Source organism: Triticum urartu, unplaced genomic scaffold (genome assembly GCF_056163025.1).
Source record: "Triticum urartu cultivar PI428250 unplaced genomic scaffold, HENAU_Tu73 scaffold1, whole genome shotgun sequence".
In the NCBI taxonomy this organism is placed as follows: domain Eukaryota; kingdom Viridiplantae; phylum Streptophyta; class Magnoliopsida; order Poales; family Poaceae; genus Triticum; species Triticum urartu.
This window is the reverse complement of record NW_028259461.1, coordinates 1,178,563-1,195,390: the sequence shown is the minus strand read 5'-3', so window position 1 is coordinate 1,195,390 and position 16,828 is coordinate 1,178,563.

Sequence of the window (16,828 nt, the reverse complement as noted above, 5' to 3'; positions counted from 1 at the left end):
TTTCTTTAATGGATCATTTTGCATTAATCATTTTGTCAAACGTTATTCTTTAATCTTTTTCTTTAGTTTTGTTTCACTCCTGTAAGAAACTCTTGTATTGTAAGTTGTAATGTAAGAAAGAGCCATTATACCAATTCAGAATTTCTACTAGAAATGACGAATGGTTAAAAAAAGTTCTATACATAAGAAAATTAGACTTTCTTCCACGGAACTATTCACGGCATATCACACATTTTCCATTTCCTTTTACTTTTTACTATAGTCTATTCTTCATATTATTTTTCTTTCCTTCCATGGATTCTTTGGTCAAGAATTGTCTTAGATTTTTTTATTTTGACCTGATTGAAATTAAGTGGATGCAATGAAAAAAGAAATTGAATTAGACTACTTAACTATTTCAATCTACTAATCTATTCTATGTAGATTCAAAGATAATATAATAGAAAGAATCTAAAGTGTCGTAGAAAAAACTATATGTAGTTCTTTCTACCACACTTTAAGATTCCAACCAGATCCTTTCATTTAAGACTTGGATTTTTTTTATTTAATCCCTTTTTAATTTCTTCAATGATTAATTGGAATTCCAATTAATTATTTTGGCTGACTGTTTTTACATAAATAATAAGTAAAAAAGAAGTAGGAACTAGAATGAACAGTGCAGTAGCAATAAATGCGAGAATATTGACTTCCATAACCTCTTTATTTTTTATTTTCACAATAACTCGGGATGTAATCCCATGGAGAGGAAAAAGGGGTATCTTGTAAATTCAAGGGTAGGGCTTGCATTCTGATAATACTGAATCAATTCAATATTATGAATATCGGATCTATCAAATCAATTCATGGATGAGAGTTATATTTCACGGATGAGAGTTATATAGTATAACATAGGAAGATCCTCTATCCACACTAAGACCAAAATGGGTTTTTTGATTGGATTAGGAATTCCCTCTTTTTTAATCCTTTTCTACTTTTCTTTTCTATATCTCTAACCCACGAGCTTTCTTAATCTTATACTTTCTTAATCTTATACAATTTCCCTTCCTTTTTCTTATAGTTATACATACAATTATGTATGTATTATATGACCAACTTTCACTTTCTATGGGTCACATAGACATCCAAATAAGCAGTAGAAGTGAGATGGGGAAAAGAGGTCTGAAATAAAAAGGGAATACGATTTATGTATGGATTCCGGTAAAATACCGGTACTCTATTCCATAAGAGTGGAATAGGAAATTAAGATGAGGATGGTATCATCATAAAGAAAGATAGAGTAATATAATATCCTAAATTCTACTAATCCACATATCGTATGTGTGTCTTTCTTTATCGATTGGGAGTAGTGAAAAAAAAATTCCTATATGCCCTCCCTCCCTCTTTAATGAGAGATGCAAAATAAAAAAGTGAAGTAAGGGTGCCCTGTGGGTATTTGATCTTGCTCCCTGCCCCTTTTTTTCATGGAAAAAGGAAATATCAATTTCTCCATTCATTGAACCCTAGTTCGGGACTGACGGGGCTCGAACCCGCAGCTTCCGCCTTGACAGGGCGGTGCTCTGACCAATTGAACTACAATCCCCGCGGGGTGTATGGCATACCCATTCTTAAATAGAACCATAAGAAGATTCGATTCGTCTTTCGTACTCTAAGAAATAGACGAATCATATACTACATACCCACATATTATATTATACGTGGGTATAGTGAGAGTGACATAACTAGTATGTCGTGATTTTTTATCACTAAAAATGGATAATAATCCAGCCTTCAATAAGAAAAACTCTTTTGTTTGTAAGAAAGGAATGAGAGAGATATGGATTAGAAAAAAAAATTTCCCTTTTTTCTTTATCTTTTATTTCTATAGATCAGACATTTTATTTTATGGAAGAAAAACAAAAGGATTTAGTTCATACTCACGAAGCCCTAGATTTTTGGTTTGGGCCGAGCTGGATTTGAACCAGCGTAGACATTGTCAACGAATTTACAGTCCGTCCCCATTAACCACTCGGGCATCGACCCAGGAAGAATTTATTCTAGGGTTTTTGCTAATCTATGATTAACCTCCTTTCATAATACTCCCTACCCCCAGGGGAAGTCGAATCCCCGCTGCCTCCTTGAAAGAGAGATGTCCTGAACCACTAGACGATAGGGGCATCACTAGACGATAGGGCCATATACAACCGCTCGTGATTATACTATAATCATAGTATGAGCAGTTTTTTGGAATTGTCAATATACTCGAAAAGTATAAATAGATCCAAAGCAAAGAGTTTTTCCAACTTTTCTGTTATGTTTTCATCTAGGATTTTTTTTAGTTGATCGTTATAGATTAATTCTCCGTGCTTCATTTAGTGTTCATACCAAAAATGCATCCATCCCGCACTAAGTCATAAAATTCTCTAAAAATATAGAGAAAGTTTCAAAAACAAAGAAAAAAAGTGAATCAATTTAGTAGAAAAGTACTCTATCAGATTCGAACCAACGACTTACGTCTTAGCACGAGATTACTCTACCACTAATTTAAAAAGCCCTTTATCGGATTTGAACCGATGACTTATGCCTTACCATGGCATTACTCTACCACTGAGTTAAAAGGGCTTTTTATTTAATTCAAAAATTAGCCACTTGGATTTCCCATTATGGGTCTACTGCATAATGTACATATTATATATATAATATATAGAGATAGAGAGAGAGACATTATGTAGAGATTGTATATGTATATATCGATATCTTGAGAGCTCAAAATAAAATTAATAAAAAAAAACATACCCTACATAACATATCCAACTCTTCTTGGTTCAGGGTTTTCCGTTTCCGAAGACTAGTAAAATAGGCGGATTCTGGAACCCCAAGGATTCAACGGTATATGGATATGGAAAATATAAGATTTCCGATCCTAGCGGGAAAAGGCGGGGAACAGATACCCAATAGGATATAGGATCCTTGGGAGGAACTTTTGGTAATGGCCTTGATCCTCTATGCTATTTTTTATGTGTTCTTAGTTCTATTGAACTTTTTGCATTCTTTTAAACAAGAATCTAATAAACTAGAATTGAGTCAGTGGAAAAAAGGAGAGAGAGGAAAGTGTTAAATGGAGAGAGTCGACTAATCAGAGACTTTTAGGATCTTCTTTACATCAGGTAAATCTGTCGGCCCTGTCCGTTTTTTTCTTTAAGTTACGACTCTTTGCTGCTTACTTCTATCAAGCCATAGGGAAAGTCTATGATGAATTTGGAAAACTCATCTCACTCTTACTCTATGGCTCGGACTTAATGGGGGAAGAAAACATCTTCCATAATTTCTTTTTTGTTCAATTCTGGACAAAAAAGAAAAGGAAAAAAGGAATTTATAGGGACAGTGTTACCCCCTATATCCCCTAGTTTATATTGTAGGAATAATAAAACAATTTAGCAGTCTGACACACTTACGTCCTTGCAAAGTAAATAATTATTATTGTAGTCGTAACCGTAGAATAGGATCCTAATCAAAATAAATACATTTGGTTCAGGCGCTATTAGCATGGTAAGAAAAGATTTTTTTTACAGACCAGAGGGGCTATCTAAATCCTAAAGTAAAGGCGAGCGATCGAAGTAGAAGTACCAACGGCTCAGTGTCATGAACCTTCTCCATCTGATTCAATAAGGGGGAATTAGCCTTCTTGTCAAATGGCTATCCTTGACAAAGGGTACCATTTATACCATAATCTACAATGTAGCGGGTATAGTTTAGTGGTAAAAGTGTGATTCGTTCTATTAATAACTGAATTTGAAATGATATACTTAAGGCATCCTTAAGTTTTTTATTTTTATATTCCGATGAAAACTTTAGTTCTTATAAAGGATTAAATCCTTTTCCTCTCAATAGCATATTGAGGAAGAATATACATTCTGGCGATTTGTATCCAAAGACTAATTTAAATTGCATCCAAAATAAAAATAGGATTATGAGTACAGAGTCGCGAAGCATAATTTTGCATTGGATTAAGTATTCCAATTTTGAAAATATGAGTAAAGGATCTATGGATGAAGATACAAAAAAGTTGATTTCCAATCGTAACTAAATCTTCTTAAAATAAGGAATAAGGAAGCCAAATAGCTAAAAAACGATAGTTTTGGTTTACTAGAACCATCCGCATATTGTTTCAGCTCGGTGGAAACCCAATTCTTTTCCTCAGGATCTCTTGAATGAAATTAGGGAACGAAGTAAGTAGATTAGATGAATTTAGATAGAATTTCTATCTCCTACTCTATAAGGATCATCTAGAAAGCGGAGAGCTTTGGTTCCATTCAAATAGAAAAGCTGACATAGATGTTAAGTGGTGAGAATATCCATAAAGGAGCCGAATGAAATCAAAATTTCATGTTCGGTTTTGAATTAGAGACGTTAAAAATAATCAACCAACGTCGACTATAACCCCTAGCCTTCCAAGCTAACGATGCGGGTTCGATTCCCGCTACCCGCTCCATTCTGTATAAAAGGAGTATTCTATTTGTCTAGACATGTTAGAGGCTTGTATTCAAGCCTTTTTTGTCCACCAGTTTCTGGTACTCCAGAGCGGAGTAGAGCAGTTTGGTAGCTCACGAGGCTCATAACCTTGAGGTCACGGGTTCGATTCCCGTCTCCGCACTTAGCAGTCTGTATAAAAGGACTATTCTATTTCTCTAGATATGTATGGTAGAGGGGCGTATCCAACCCTTTTTTATTCATTAGTTCCCGGCCCTAGAGGGCAAAATTGAGCAGTTTGCGAAGTCACTTGCCTTCAAAAAAAGAAGGCGCAAGGCCTCTCCCTACCCTGCAGAAAATAAAAATGAAACGAAAGGGACAGTCTACCTCTCCCTTCCCTTTAAAAAAAGTTTGCCCGTTGTTTGTCTCAGTTAATACCCAATTTTTGGAGCTCTGTTGGCGAGTTCTATTTCTGCCTCTGGAGCGCCCTCTTTTTTTGAGTGGGATGCAAAGGAAGGGTAAGATAGTAAGGGATACGGCACTAGACTAACACCTAATTAATACTTAATTTAATATAAGTAGTTAAACAGTTAACTAGACTAAACTTTTTATCATAGTACTTTGATAAATTAAGCGGGCGAGCGGCGGGAATCGAACCCGTATCTTCTCCTTGGCAAGGAGATATTTTACCATTGAACTACGCTCGCTACGGTATATATTTTATAGCGTATATCCGCCTGGGTCGACCTTCTATGTCTGGGTCGACCGTTTCATTTCATTTTCATTTATTATATTAGAGTTTTTTTTTTATTATCTGTCAATGAATATTCTAATGGGAATGGAATTTCATAATACTGAAAGAGAAGAGCTAGCAATTCGGAACGCAAATTGCGTTTTAATACGTCTCACTATTCTAATTTTTTAGAAGAAATGGCCTTTATTATTTCTTTTTTATGGGGTTAATAAATATTAACCAAATTTCATTTAAGAAATGAGAGAATTCAGAATAGCTACGAGAAAGACTAGTCCAATCCATAATGATGTACCGGAAAATACAACATTTTTATTATTTGACCAACCATCAGGAGAAGCAAATACAAGGGGTACACTAATTACTAAGACTGAGGAAGTCGCAATTAATGCAAAAACAGCTAATTGGAAAGCAATAGTCATATTTCTAATCCTCCAAGCTACCATCAAATAAAGTTGACTACATATTTGATCCCTCACTTAAACCAAAATTGTAAAAAAATACAAGAAGTAGGAGGGGTTTAATCATGAATCCATTGATTCTTCTCTTTAATTCAAATTTATTACTTAAACCGCTTTTTTATTTGGATATGGGGGTGAGAAGAGATTATTTACTCTTTATTTCACAAGCGGGTATAGCGGATCCTGTATCCGTGTATACAGTATACAGAGATATATCGAAAAGGAACTTGTATCTGATATCTTTCTAGAGGCTAATAAATCTTTTTATTTTTTATATGGCTATGTTCTATTTGTAGGAGTAAAATAAGGATTAGGCTGTGGAGAGATGGCTGAGTGGTTGATAGCTCCGGTCTTGAAAACCGGTATAGTTCTAGGAACTATCGAGGGTTCGAATCCCTCTCTCTCCTTTTGCTTATTGAATACGTTTGTTTCTTTCATTTTTATTTATTTTTTTTTTCTGTCCCTTATCTTTCTTTCATAAAAAGGAATGAATGGCTCGGCTAGATGGAATAACCGAGCCAGAACAGAAAAAAAGTAGAACAGGTATAAATAAGAAAATCTTAGTTAAGAGGGTTCATGTAAAGAACAGGTTCCAAATCACGATCGATTCCCTTTTCAAAACCTGCTGCAGCAGCTCGGGCTCTTCCTGCATGCCATAAATGGCCCACAAAAAAGAAGAATCCTAGAACAAAATGAGAAGTTGATAACCAACTTCTAGGAGAGACATAATTAACTGCATTGATCTCGGTAGCTACGCCACCCACGGAATTTAAAGAGCCTAAAGGAGCGTGGGTCATATATTCTGCTGAGCGTCGTTCTTGCCAAGGTTGTATGTCTTTTTTCAACCTACTCAAGTCCAAACCGTTGGGGCCCCTTAGAGGTTCTAACCATGGAGCACGAAGGTCCCAAAAACGCATAGTTTCCCCTCCAAAGATAACCTCCCCAGTTGGGGAACGCATTAGATATTTACCTAAACCTGTGGGTCCTTGAGCGGATCCCACATTAGCTCCAAGACGCTGGTCTCTAACTAGAAAAGTAAATGCTTGAGCTTGAGAAGCTTCTGGCCCGGTGGGTCCATAAAACTCACTCGGATAAGCTGTATTATTGAACCATACAAAACAACAAGCGATAAAACCAAAGACAGATAAAGCAGCTAAACTATAAGACAAGTAAGCTTCTCCAGACCATACAAATGCACGGCGAGCCCATGCGAAGGGTTTGGTTAAAATATGCCAAATTCCGCCAAATACACAAATAAAACCCAACCATACATGCCCACCAATTATATCTTCTAAATCATCTACACTAACAATCCACCCTTCTCCACCAAAAGGAGATTTTAGTAAATAACCAAATATAACACTGGGACTAAGGGTCAAATTGGTAATTTTTCTTACATCTCCCCCCCCAGGGGCCCAGGTATCATATACACCGCCAAAATAAAGAGCCTTGAGTACTAGAAGAAAAGCACCTAGACCTAACAAAATTAAGTGAATACCCAAAATTGTAGTCATTTTATTTCTATCTTTCCAGACATAACCAAAGAATGGAAAAGATTCCTCAAGAGTCTCGGGTCCCAGAAGCGCGTGATAAATGCCACCGAAGCCTAAGACTGCGGAGGAAATTAGGTGAAGTACGCCAGATACAAAGTACGGAAAAGTATCTAGAACTTCCCCCCCTGGCCCTACTCCCCAACCTAGAGTAGCTAAGTGTGGAAGTAAAATCAACCCTTGTTCATACATGGGCTTTTCTGGTACGAAATGGGCCACTTCAAATAGGTTCATTGCTCCGGCCCAGAATACGATTAATCCGGCATGAGCTACATGAGCTCCAAGCAGTTTACCGGACAAATTGATAAGTCTGGCATTCCCAGCCCACCAAGCAAAGCCGGTGGTTTCTTGGTCACGACCAGCTAAAACGAAAGTTCCATTAAAGAGCGTTTCCACGTGGTAGAACCTCCTCAGGGAATATAAGATTTTCATGAGGCTGATCCTGAGCTGCCATCCACGCACGAATACCCTCGTTTAAAAGAATATTTTTGGTGTAGAAAGTCTCAAATTCAGGATCTTCCGCTGCACGGATTTCCTGGGAAACAAAGTCATAGGCACGTAAGTTCAGAGCCAAGCCAACTACGCCAATAGCACTCATCCATAAACCGGTGACGGGTACAAATAGCATAAAGAAATGTAACCAACGTTTATTGGAAAAAGCAACACCAAAGATTTGGGACCAAAAGCGGTTAGCAGTGACCATTGAATAAGTTTCTTCAGCTTGAGTTGGGTTAAAAGCACGGAAGGTATTTGCACCATCACCGTCCTCAAATAGAGTGTTTTCTACGGTCGCTCCATGAATAGCGCATAGCAGAGCCGCACCTAATACTCCGGCAACTCCCATCATATGAAATGGGTTCAACGTCCAATTATGAAATCCTTGGAAGAAAAGGATGAATCGAAATATCGCTGCTACGCCAAAACTCGGCGCAAAGAACCAACCAGATTGCCCCAGTGGATAAATAAGGAATACAGAAACAAAAACAGCAATTGGACCAGAGAATGAGATTGCATTATAAGGCCGCAATTGAACAGACCGAGCAAGTTCAAATTGGCGTAACATGAAACCTATTAGTGCAAAAGCCCCGTGGAGAGCTACAAAAGTCCATAGACCGCCTAATTGACACCAACGAGTAAAATCTCCTTGTGCTTCGGGCCCCCATAGTAGCAACAAAGAGTGTGCTAAACTATTGGCAGGGGTAGAAACTGCTGCGGTTAAGAAATTACAACCTTCCAAATAGGAACTAGCCAATCCATGGGTATACCAAGAAGTTACAAAAGTTGTCCCTGTAAACCAACCCCCTAAAGCGAAATAAGCACAAGGAAAGAGCAATAGGCCAGACCATCCTACAAAAACGAAACGGTCCCTTCGTAACCAGTCATCCATAGTATCAAATAGATCATTTTCTTCTTTAGGAATTCTACCAAGGGCTATAGTCATAGTGATCCTCCTATTCAATTACTTCAACCATTTCCGAGCACCTCATATCACTTTCCAAGGCATATGATAGTTTTATTATCTGTGGACGATTTCTTTCTCGTTCAATGCCCTTTTTCAATGGTCTCGAAGAGAGAAATTTCCCATTTTTATCTATGGAGTCACAGTCACAACCGAGGTCGTGGTAAATCCATGAATTTGATTCGATTTGTTTTTCTTATACTATTTATTTGTTTTTCTTATACTATAGAAATAGAAATAAATTGTTTTTCTTATACTATAGAAAGAAATAAACCTTTGAATTCAGCATTATTCCAAGACTCCTATTTCAAAGTCTATCTTTTAAGGGAAAAATGCAAATAAAAGTAACCCTTCTTTTCCCATTCCCTCTCTATTGCATGGGTGGAAGAACTAAAATAATAGAGGATTCTGAAAAAAAAAAATGGACCTTCGAAATCCAATTTTATGTGTAGCGCAAAGGAGTTGCGATTTCTTCTTATTCCTATAGAACATCTAGTAACAAGAATATGAAATCGTAAATAGCGAAAAATTCTTGTCTTGCGCGGTCTAAGTCTAAGGAAATAAAAAAAATTCGCTTATACAATTTCATCTACATCGAATTTATATATCAGAATAGCGGATAGAGGCATCATTAAAGGAGTCAGGTCTACTTACTTTATGCTTCTTTCCAATTTTATGGTGGATTTGATAAGAACCCTTTTTGCTTTCTTGATAAATAATCGACAAAAAAAGCGTTTTTTTTTATATAACCTGCTTGTTTTATTATAATTATAACAAGTCCTATATGGAAATGCCCGCTAAAGAGAAAATCTATTTGATTGTCTCTCGGCCAATATCGATTTTTAGAAAGAAAAAACAAGAATTTTCTTCTTTTTTTATTAACATTAAGAAAAAAGAATATAATTAAAATGGAATTGGCAATATAATTTTTATAGACTTTTGAAAGAAAAAAAAGGGGTTTTTTGCAACCGTTATTTCTTATTTCTTGCCTATATCATATCACGGAAACCTTTCGCTTTGGAACGTGGAGAGATGGCTGAGTGGACTAAAGCGGCGGATTGCTAATCCGTTGTACAATTTTTTTGTACCGAGGGTTCGAATCCCTCTCTTTCCGCTCCCTTGGATCATTTGGGACTTTCGAATTGGAAAGAATTCTGACCCCCGGATTTTCTCATAGATAAATGTACGAAACAAATCCAATAAGAAAAAAAAAAACTGAATTTTTACTCCTCGCGTCCAGGATTCCGTCCTGGGTCATTAGATAAGAATCCAAAGATAAAGAGTGAAACAAAGAATATCACTACTGTATAAACAAAAAGTTTGAGAGTAAGCATTACATAATCTCCAAGATTTTTTTTTAAGGAATAGATTACCAGTTTTTCCTTACCACACGGATCCACTAGGATGGTTTTTTTTTATACCTAAAAATGCAAAAAAGAATTCTTGAAAAAAATTGCAAGAATTCTTTTATAATAAGCACTCTTATCAATAGCAAAAATAGGGTTAGGTGGTTAGGTATTGTGTAGGTACCTTTAGGTACCTGCTCAACCTAGGTGCAGGGGAGTAGAAAGGCTGATCCAAATTTATTGCTGTAGCTACCCATTCAATGTAGAAGAATTTAAATTTTAGAATCGAAGGTTCATAATATAAAAATATAAAACTTCTCGGCTTTTACCCATTTTAAAATTTTTTTGGAATGAACACATCATTCAATTTGGCATACAGAGTACTAAAGATTTCATCGAAAACTTACAGCAGCTTGCCAAACAAAGGCTAATAGAAAAAAGAATAGAGGTATAACAGGCATAATATCCACGATTGGATTGAAAATAGCATAAGCTTCGGGTAATTTGGCAAAGAAAAAACTAGTAGGATAAAGAACAGAATTAAAACAGATACAGGTTAAACTAAGTATATTAGGCATAACAAGCATTTCATTCTTGTAGAGTAAATAATTGGATTTTTCTTGAGTTATTTTTTTAAGGGAAAGAAGGAAAAGGCAGATTCAAAATCTTTTTTCTTCGGACTTTCCCAAACACAAAATACCTCCTTGTATTCGCACTCTCAAATGAGAGTGGAATAAATTCGACTTTCATATAATATCTTAATAGAATTCCATGTAATGATCAATGCATTTTTTTGATTCTATATTATCCGCATGTGTAGAATACTAGCAAGAGAATATCCCTCCTTTTTTATGTAATTGAAATGGTATTGACGAATAACAAATAAACATACTAGTGTTTATTAGTGTCGCATAAAACCCGAAATGGGGCGTGGCCAAGTGGTAAGGCAGCGGGTTTTGGTCCCGTTACTCGGAGGTTCGAATCCTTCCGTCCCAGATTGTTTCTGATGAAACAAACGGTGAAATCATATAGTATTCCGTACGAGACAAAAGTTTATTAAAGAGAATAATGATATCTTATTCTTTCTCAGAAAACATAATAAAGTCTTAAGTCCAGTCAAATTGACTATCTTTATTTTCATGAAAAAATGGGATCTATCAAGCACATTCAGGATATGCCTCTACTATAAAATCACTTAGTCATATTTTTTTCTTCCTTTTGGTATTCGAGTTGAAGAAGTACGAGAATTCTATAACTACCAAAAACTTTCAATCTTTTCATTGGAATAGTTTATTTAGTTATTATAGTTAATTGTTTTTGGTACTGAAAAAATATATTACTACTAGAATTCTAATTCTAGTAATTAAATTAATTAAACTTTTTTGGAGGTTGATAGTTTATTTATTGAGGAAGAGTCAATCCTTCTTTTCTCACTTCAAGATTGATCATCTCGAGCCATCCGTTGAGGGTGGAAATTTAAGAATAAATAAGTTTTAAGCAAACTTGTTTAGTCGTCTTTTTCAAACTATGTTTCATTCATATGATAGAATTTTAATATGGGTTTAAATAAATTGGATCTTGGCGGAGGCTTCCCGGATAAATACTTACTTTCTTTTATCCATATTGCTCCATAGATAGCAAGTTTTAATTAGTATAAAAAAACTAAACCAATGACTATTCATGATTCCATCCATATTGGATCAATTCTCTATACCACTTTGCAATGAAAAGAGGAATGTTTGTTATGGTAAAACTTCGTTTAAAACGATGTGGTAGAAAGCAACGTGCGACTTGAAGGACATGATCGATTGTGGATTTTGCTATCCATCATTTTCCATAGTAATGAAAATGCTCTTGGCTCGACATAGCCTGTTCTATTCGTTCCGAACCAAATTTGCGCTGGGTTTAAGTAACATAGTACACGATGGAGCTCGAGAGGACAGAATTTTTTTTATCAAGGGAAAGAATCTAGGGTTAGTGAAAACTAATAAATTAGGCCAACTTTGTCAGTCTATCCTTAATATAGAAATAAATCGAAAGGTTAAAATAAGAAGAAAGTCCAATAAAAGTATATCAGAATCAATCCCTCTTATTAGATTTCTATAGAAGAGATAAATGCTTTATCGAAGGAAATAAGAAAAAAGGGTATGTTGCTACTCTTTTGAAAGAAAAAAATAGGAATTCCCGAAGTAATGTCTAAACCCAAGGATTTCACAAATCAAAGATAAAGGATTCCAGAACAAGTAAACACAATTTTCAATTGTCTCAACAACAGAGTTGGATTAGAATAAGGAATAAAAGTCAATTCGTTCGAAATGAGACAAAGAAAAGAGTTTAAAGACGACTCAAAAATTTTGGAAGGATTTTGCCTTCGAAGTTTGTCAGGCAAAATTAGCCCACTTGAGTCATGAGTATAAATGAAATTTGTTTTTTCTGTAAGGAAATTAATGCACGTCATAGTCTAATTTCTATTATTATCGACAGAAATTCGAATCATTTTCTCGAGCCGTATGAGGAGAAAACCTCATATACGTTTCTAGGGGGGGGCGTTGTTTATCTACATCTATCCCAATAAGCTGTCTATCGAATCGTTGCAATTGATGTTCGATCTCGAAGAGAAGGAAGAGATCTTCAAAAAGTAGGTTTTTATGATCCGATAAAGAATCAAACTTGTTTAAATGTTCCAGCTATTCTCTATTTCCTTGAAAAGGGTGCTCAACCAACAAGAACTGTTTATGATATTTTAAGGAAGGCAGAATTCTTTAAAGAAAAAGAAAGAACTTTGAGTTAATTGAAGAACTAAATGAATCAAAAAATAGGATAGGAGAAGATTATTAGTATTCCTAGTTGTCTAATTATTTAGACACAATTTACCTCTTTTTTAATCCTATTTGGATTTATATTATATCGTGCCAATCCAACATAAGCCCCTATTTTATTTACTTTTTCTATCTAATTTGTTTTCTTACCATTGTATTTCCATTGACAAAGGTCTATTGAACAAATAGAATTTGTAGATAGATGGGTCTCTTTATCCTCACTCCATATTCAATTTTTCCGCCTACACTTCGCTCAAATGATAAGGGTGTTCCTCTTGCATGTATTCTCATACAATATAATATATATTTTTTATAATATATATTTTTTGTTAATAAAAATCGCTAAAAATAAGGAGAATTTGGCCATCGTGATTAGGGTCGCTCTTTTTTTAACTTTACTTTAGTGGAATTTCACCGGACCTGTTCGTTTTGGCATTTGAGTGTTTTTCATGGTCGATAAAAAAAATCTTTTGATGTCTTGCTAGTTCAATGTTTTGACAGAAGCGCGCGGTGTAATTCCATTGATTTTTGGATTTCGATCGTATCTAAGATCCTTTTTTTATCTGGGTTGCTAACTCAATGGTAGAGTACTCGGCTTTTAAGTGCGACTATGATCTTTTACACATTTGGATGAAACAACAAATTCGTCCAGACTCTTGGTAGAGTCTAGAAGACCACGACTGATCCTCAAAGGTAATGAATGGAAAAAATAGCATGTCGTAATAAAATCAATCTTTTTTGAATGGAATCCAAAATTACGATTTTCTGGGTCTAATGAATAAATGGATAGAGCCTGGCTCCAATTCTGGTAAAATAAAAAGCAACGAGCTGAACTTCCTAATTGGAATGATTCCCCGCTCTAATTAGACGTTAAAAATAGATTAGTGCCGGATGCGGGGAAAGGTTGGGTTTTCCTATGAGTGGACCCTTTATTTTTTCTTTTTTTTTTTAGAAATCCTAATTATTCTTGATTATGGATTGAATAAGGGATGTTATGGATTGAATGTGTAAAAGAAGCAGTATATTGATAAAGAGGCTGTATTCCAAAGTCAAAAGAGCGATTGGCCTGCAAAAATAAAAAACTTGTTCTGTTCTTTTTTTTTAATTAGAACAAACATAAACTAATTGGGTAGAAAAGGAGCAGAAAAAGATCTGTGGATTAGACTCCCTTTCTTTCCAGGGTTTGTATTAAAAATGCAACACCCTGTTCTGACCATATTGCACTATGTATCATCATTCGATAAACCGAGAAATGCTTCTTCTCTCTGATTCAAGTAGAAATACAAATGGAAAAATTCGAAGGGTATTCAGAAAAACATAAATCTCGTCAACAATACTTTGTCTACCCACTTCTCTTTCAGGAATATATTTATGCATTTGCCCACCATTATGGATTAAATGGTTCTGAACCTGTGGAAATAGTTGTTAGTTGTAATAACAAGAAATTTAGTTCACTACTTGTGAAACGTTTAATTATTCGAATGTATCAGCAGAATTTTTTGGATAACTCGGTTAATCATCCTAACCAAGATCGATTATTGGATTACAAAAATTATTTTTATTCTGAGTTTTATTCTCAGATTCTATCTGAAGGGTTTGCGATCGTTGTGGAAATCCCATTCTCGCTACGGGAATTTTTTTGTCTGAAAGAAAAAGAAATACCAAAGTTTCAGAATTTACGCTCTATTCATTCAATATTTCCCTTTTTAGAAGACAAATTTTTGCATTTGGATTATCTATCACATATAGAAATACCCTATCCTATCCATTTGGAAATCCTGGTTCAACTCCTTCAATACCGTATCCAAGATGTTCCATCTTTGCATTTATTGCGATTCTTTCTCAACTATTATTCGAATTGGAATAGTTTTATTACTTCAATGAAATCCATTTTTTTTTTTCAAAAAGAAAATAAAAGACTATTTCAATTCCTATATAACTCTTATGTATCAGAATATGAATTTTTTTTGTTGTTTCTTCGTAAACAATCTTCTTGCTTACCATTAGCATCTTCTGGAACTTTTCTGGAACGAATCCACTTTTCTAGGAAGATGGAACATTTTGGGATAATGTACCCTGGTTTTTCTCGGAAAACCCTATGGTTCTTTATGGATCCTCTTATGCATTATGTTCGATATCAAGGAAAGGCAATTCTTGCATCAAAAGGCACTTTTTTTTTGAAGAAGAAATGGAAATGCTACCTTATCAATTTCTGGCAATATTATTTCTGTTTTTGGACTCAGCCGCGAAGAATCCATATAAACCAATTAGCAAACTCTTGCTTCGATTTTATGGGGTACCTTTCAAGTGTACAAAAAAGTTCTTTGTTAGTAAGGAATCAAATGCTGGAGAATTCATTTCTAATAGATACTCGAATGAAAAAATTCGATACCATAGTCCCCGCTACTCTCCTCATAGGATACTTATCAAAAGCTCAATTTTGTACTGGATCGGGGCATCCTATTAGTAAACCCATTTGGACAGATTTATCAGATTGGGATATTCTTGATCGATTTGGTCGGATATGTAGAAATCTTTTTCATTATCATAGTGGATCTTCGAAAAAACGGACTTTGTATCGACTAAAGTATATACTTCGACTTTCATGTGCTAGAACTTTAGCTCGTAAACATAAAAGCACGGTACGAACTTTTATGCAACGATTGGGTTCGGCATTTTTAGAAGAATTTTTTATGGAAGAAGAGCAAGTTTTTTCTTTGATGTTCACCAAAACAACTCTTTTTTCTTTCTGTGGATCACACACTGAGCGTATTTGGTATTTGGATATTATACGTATCAATGACCTGGTCAACCCTCTTAATTAATCATTAGACGAAATTAAGAAACAGGAAAGGGTTGATAAATGATCAAGAAAAAACTTTTCTATTTTTCATTCTGAAATGTTCTTTTTATTATAATAAAGAGTAGGTGAATCAACTTACTAATTAAAAAAATTAGTAGAACTTCCTCTTTGGAATAGAAATTGGCTATTTCTACATAGGGAAAGTCGTGTGCAATGAAAAATGCAAGCACGATTTGGGGAGGGATTTTTCTCTATTGTAACAAGGAAGAATTATCTACTCCATCCGACTAGTTCCGGGTTCGAGTCCCGGGCAACCCATATAGAAAAGACCCATCAAAGTTTTTCACTTTGACTCACTTCATTTACAAATACAAAATTATTGGTTTGGTTAATTTAGTTATATGGATAGCTAATCTTTGGGCTGACTTGGTTGACATTGGTATATAGTCTATGTTATACTGTTAAATAACAAGCCTTCTATTATCTATATTCTAGTTAATACGTGTGCTTGGGAGTCCTTGCAATTTGAATAAACCAAGATCTTACCATGACTGCAATTTTAGAGAGACGCGAAAGTACAAGCCTGTGGGGTCGCTTCTGCAACTGGATAACTAGCACTGAAAATCGTCTTTACATCGGATGGTTCGGTGTTTTGATGATCCCTACCTTATTGACCGCAACTTCTGTATTTATTATCGCCTTCATCGCTGCCCCTCCAGTAGATATTGATGGTATTCGTGAGCCTGTTTCTGGTTCTTTACTTTATGGAAACAATATTATCTCTGGTGCTATTATCCCTACTTCTGCGGCGATCGGATTGCACTTTTACCCAATTTGGGAAGCTGCATCTGTTGATGAGTGGTTATACAATGGTGGTCCTTATGAGCTAATTGTTCTACACTTCTTACTTGGTGTAGCTTGTTATATGGGTCGTGAGTGGGAACTTAGTTTCCGTCTGGGTATGCGTCCTTGGATTGCTGTTGCATATTCAGCTCCTGTTGCAGCTGCTACTGCTGTTTTCTTGATTTACCCTATTGGTCAAGGAAGCTTTTCTGATGGTATGCCTTTAGGAATCTCTGGTACTTTCAACTTTATGATTGTATTCCAGGCAGAGCACAACATCCTTATGCATCCATTCCACATGTTAGGTGTAGCTGGTGTATTCGGCGGTTCCCTATTCAGTGCTATGCATG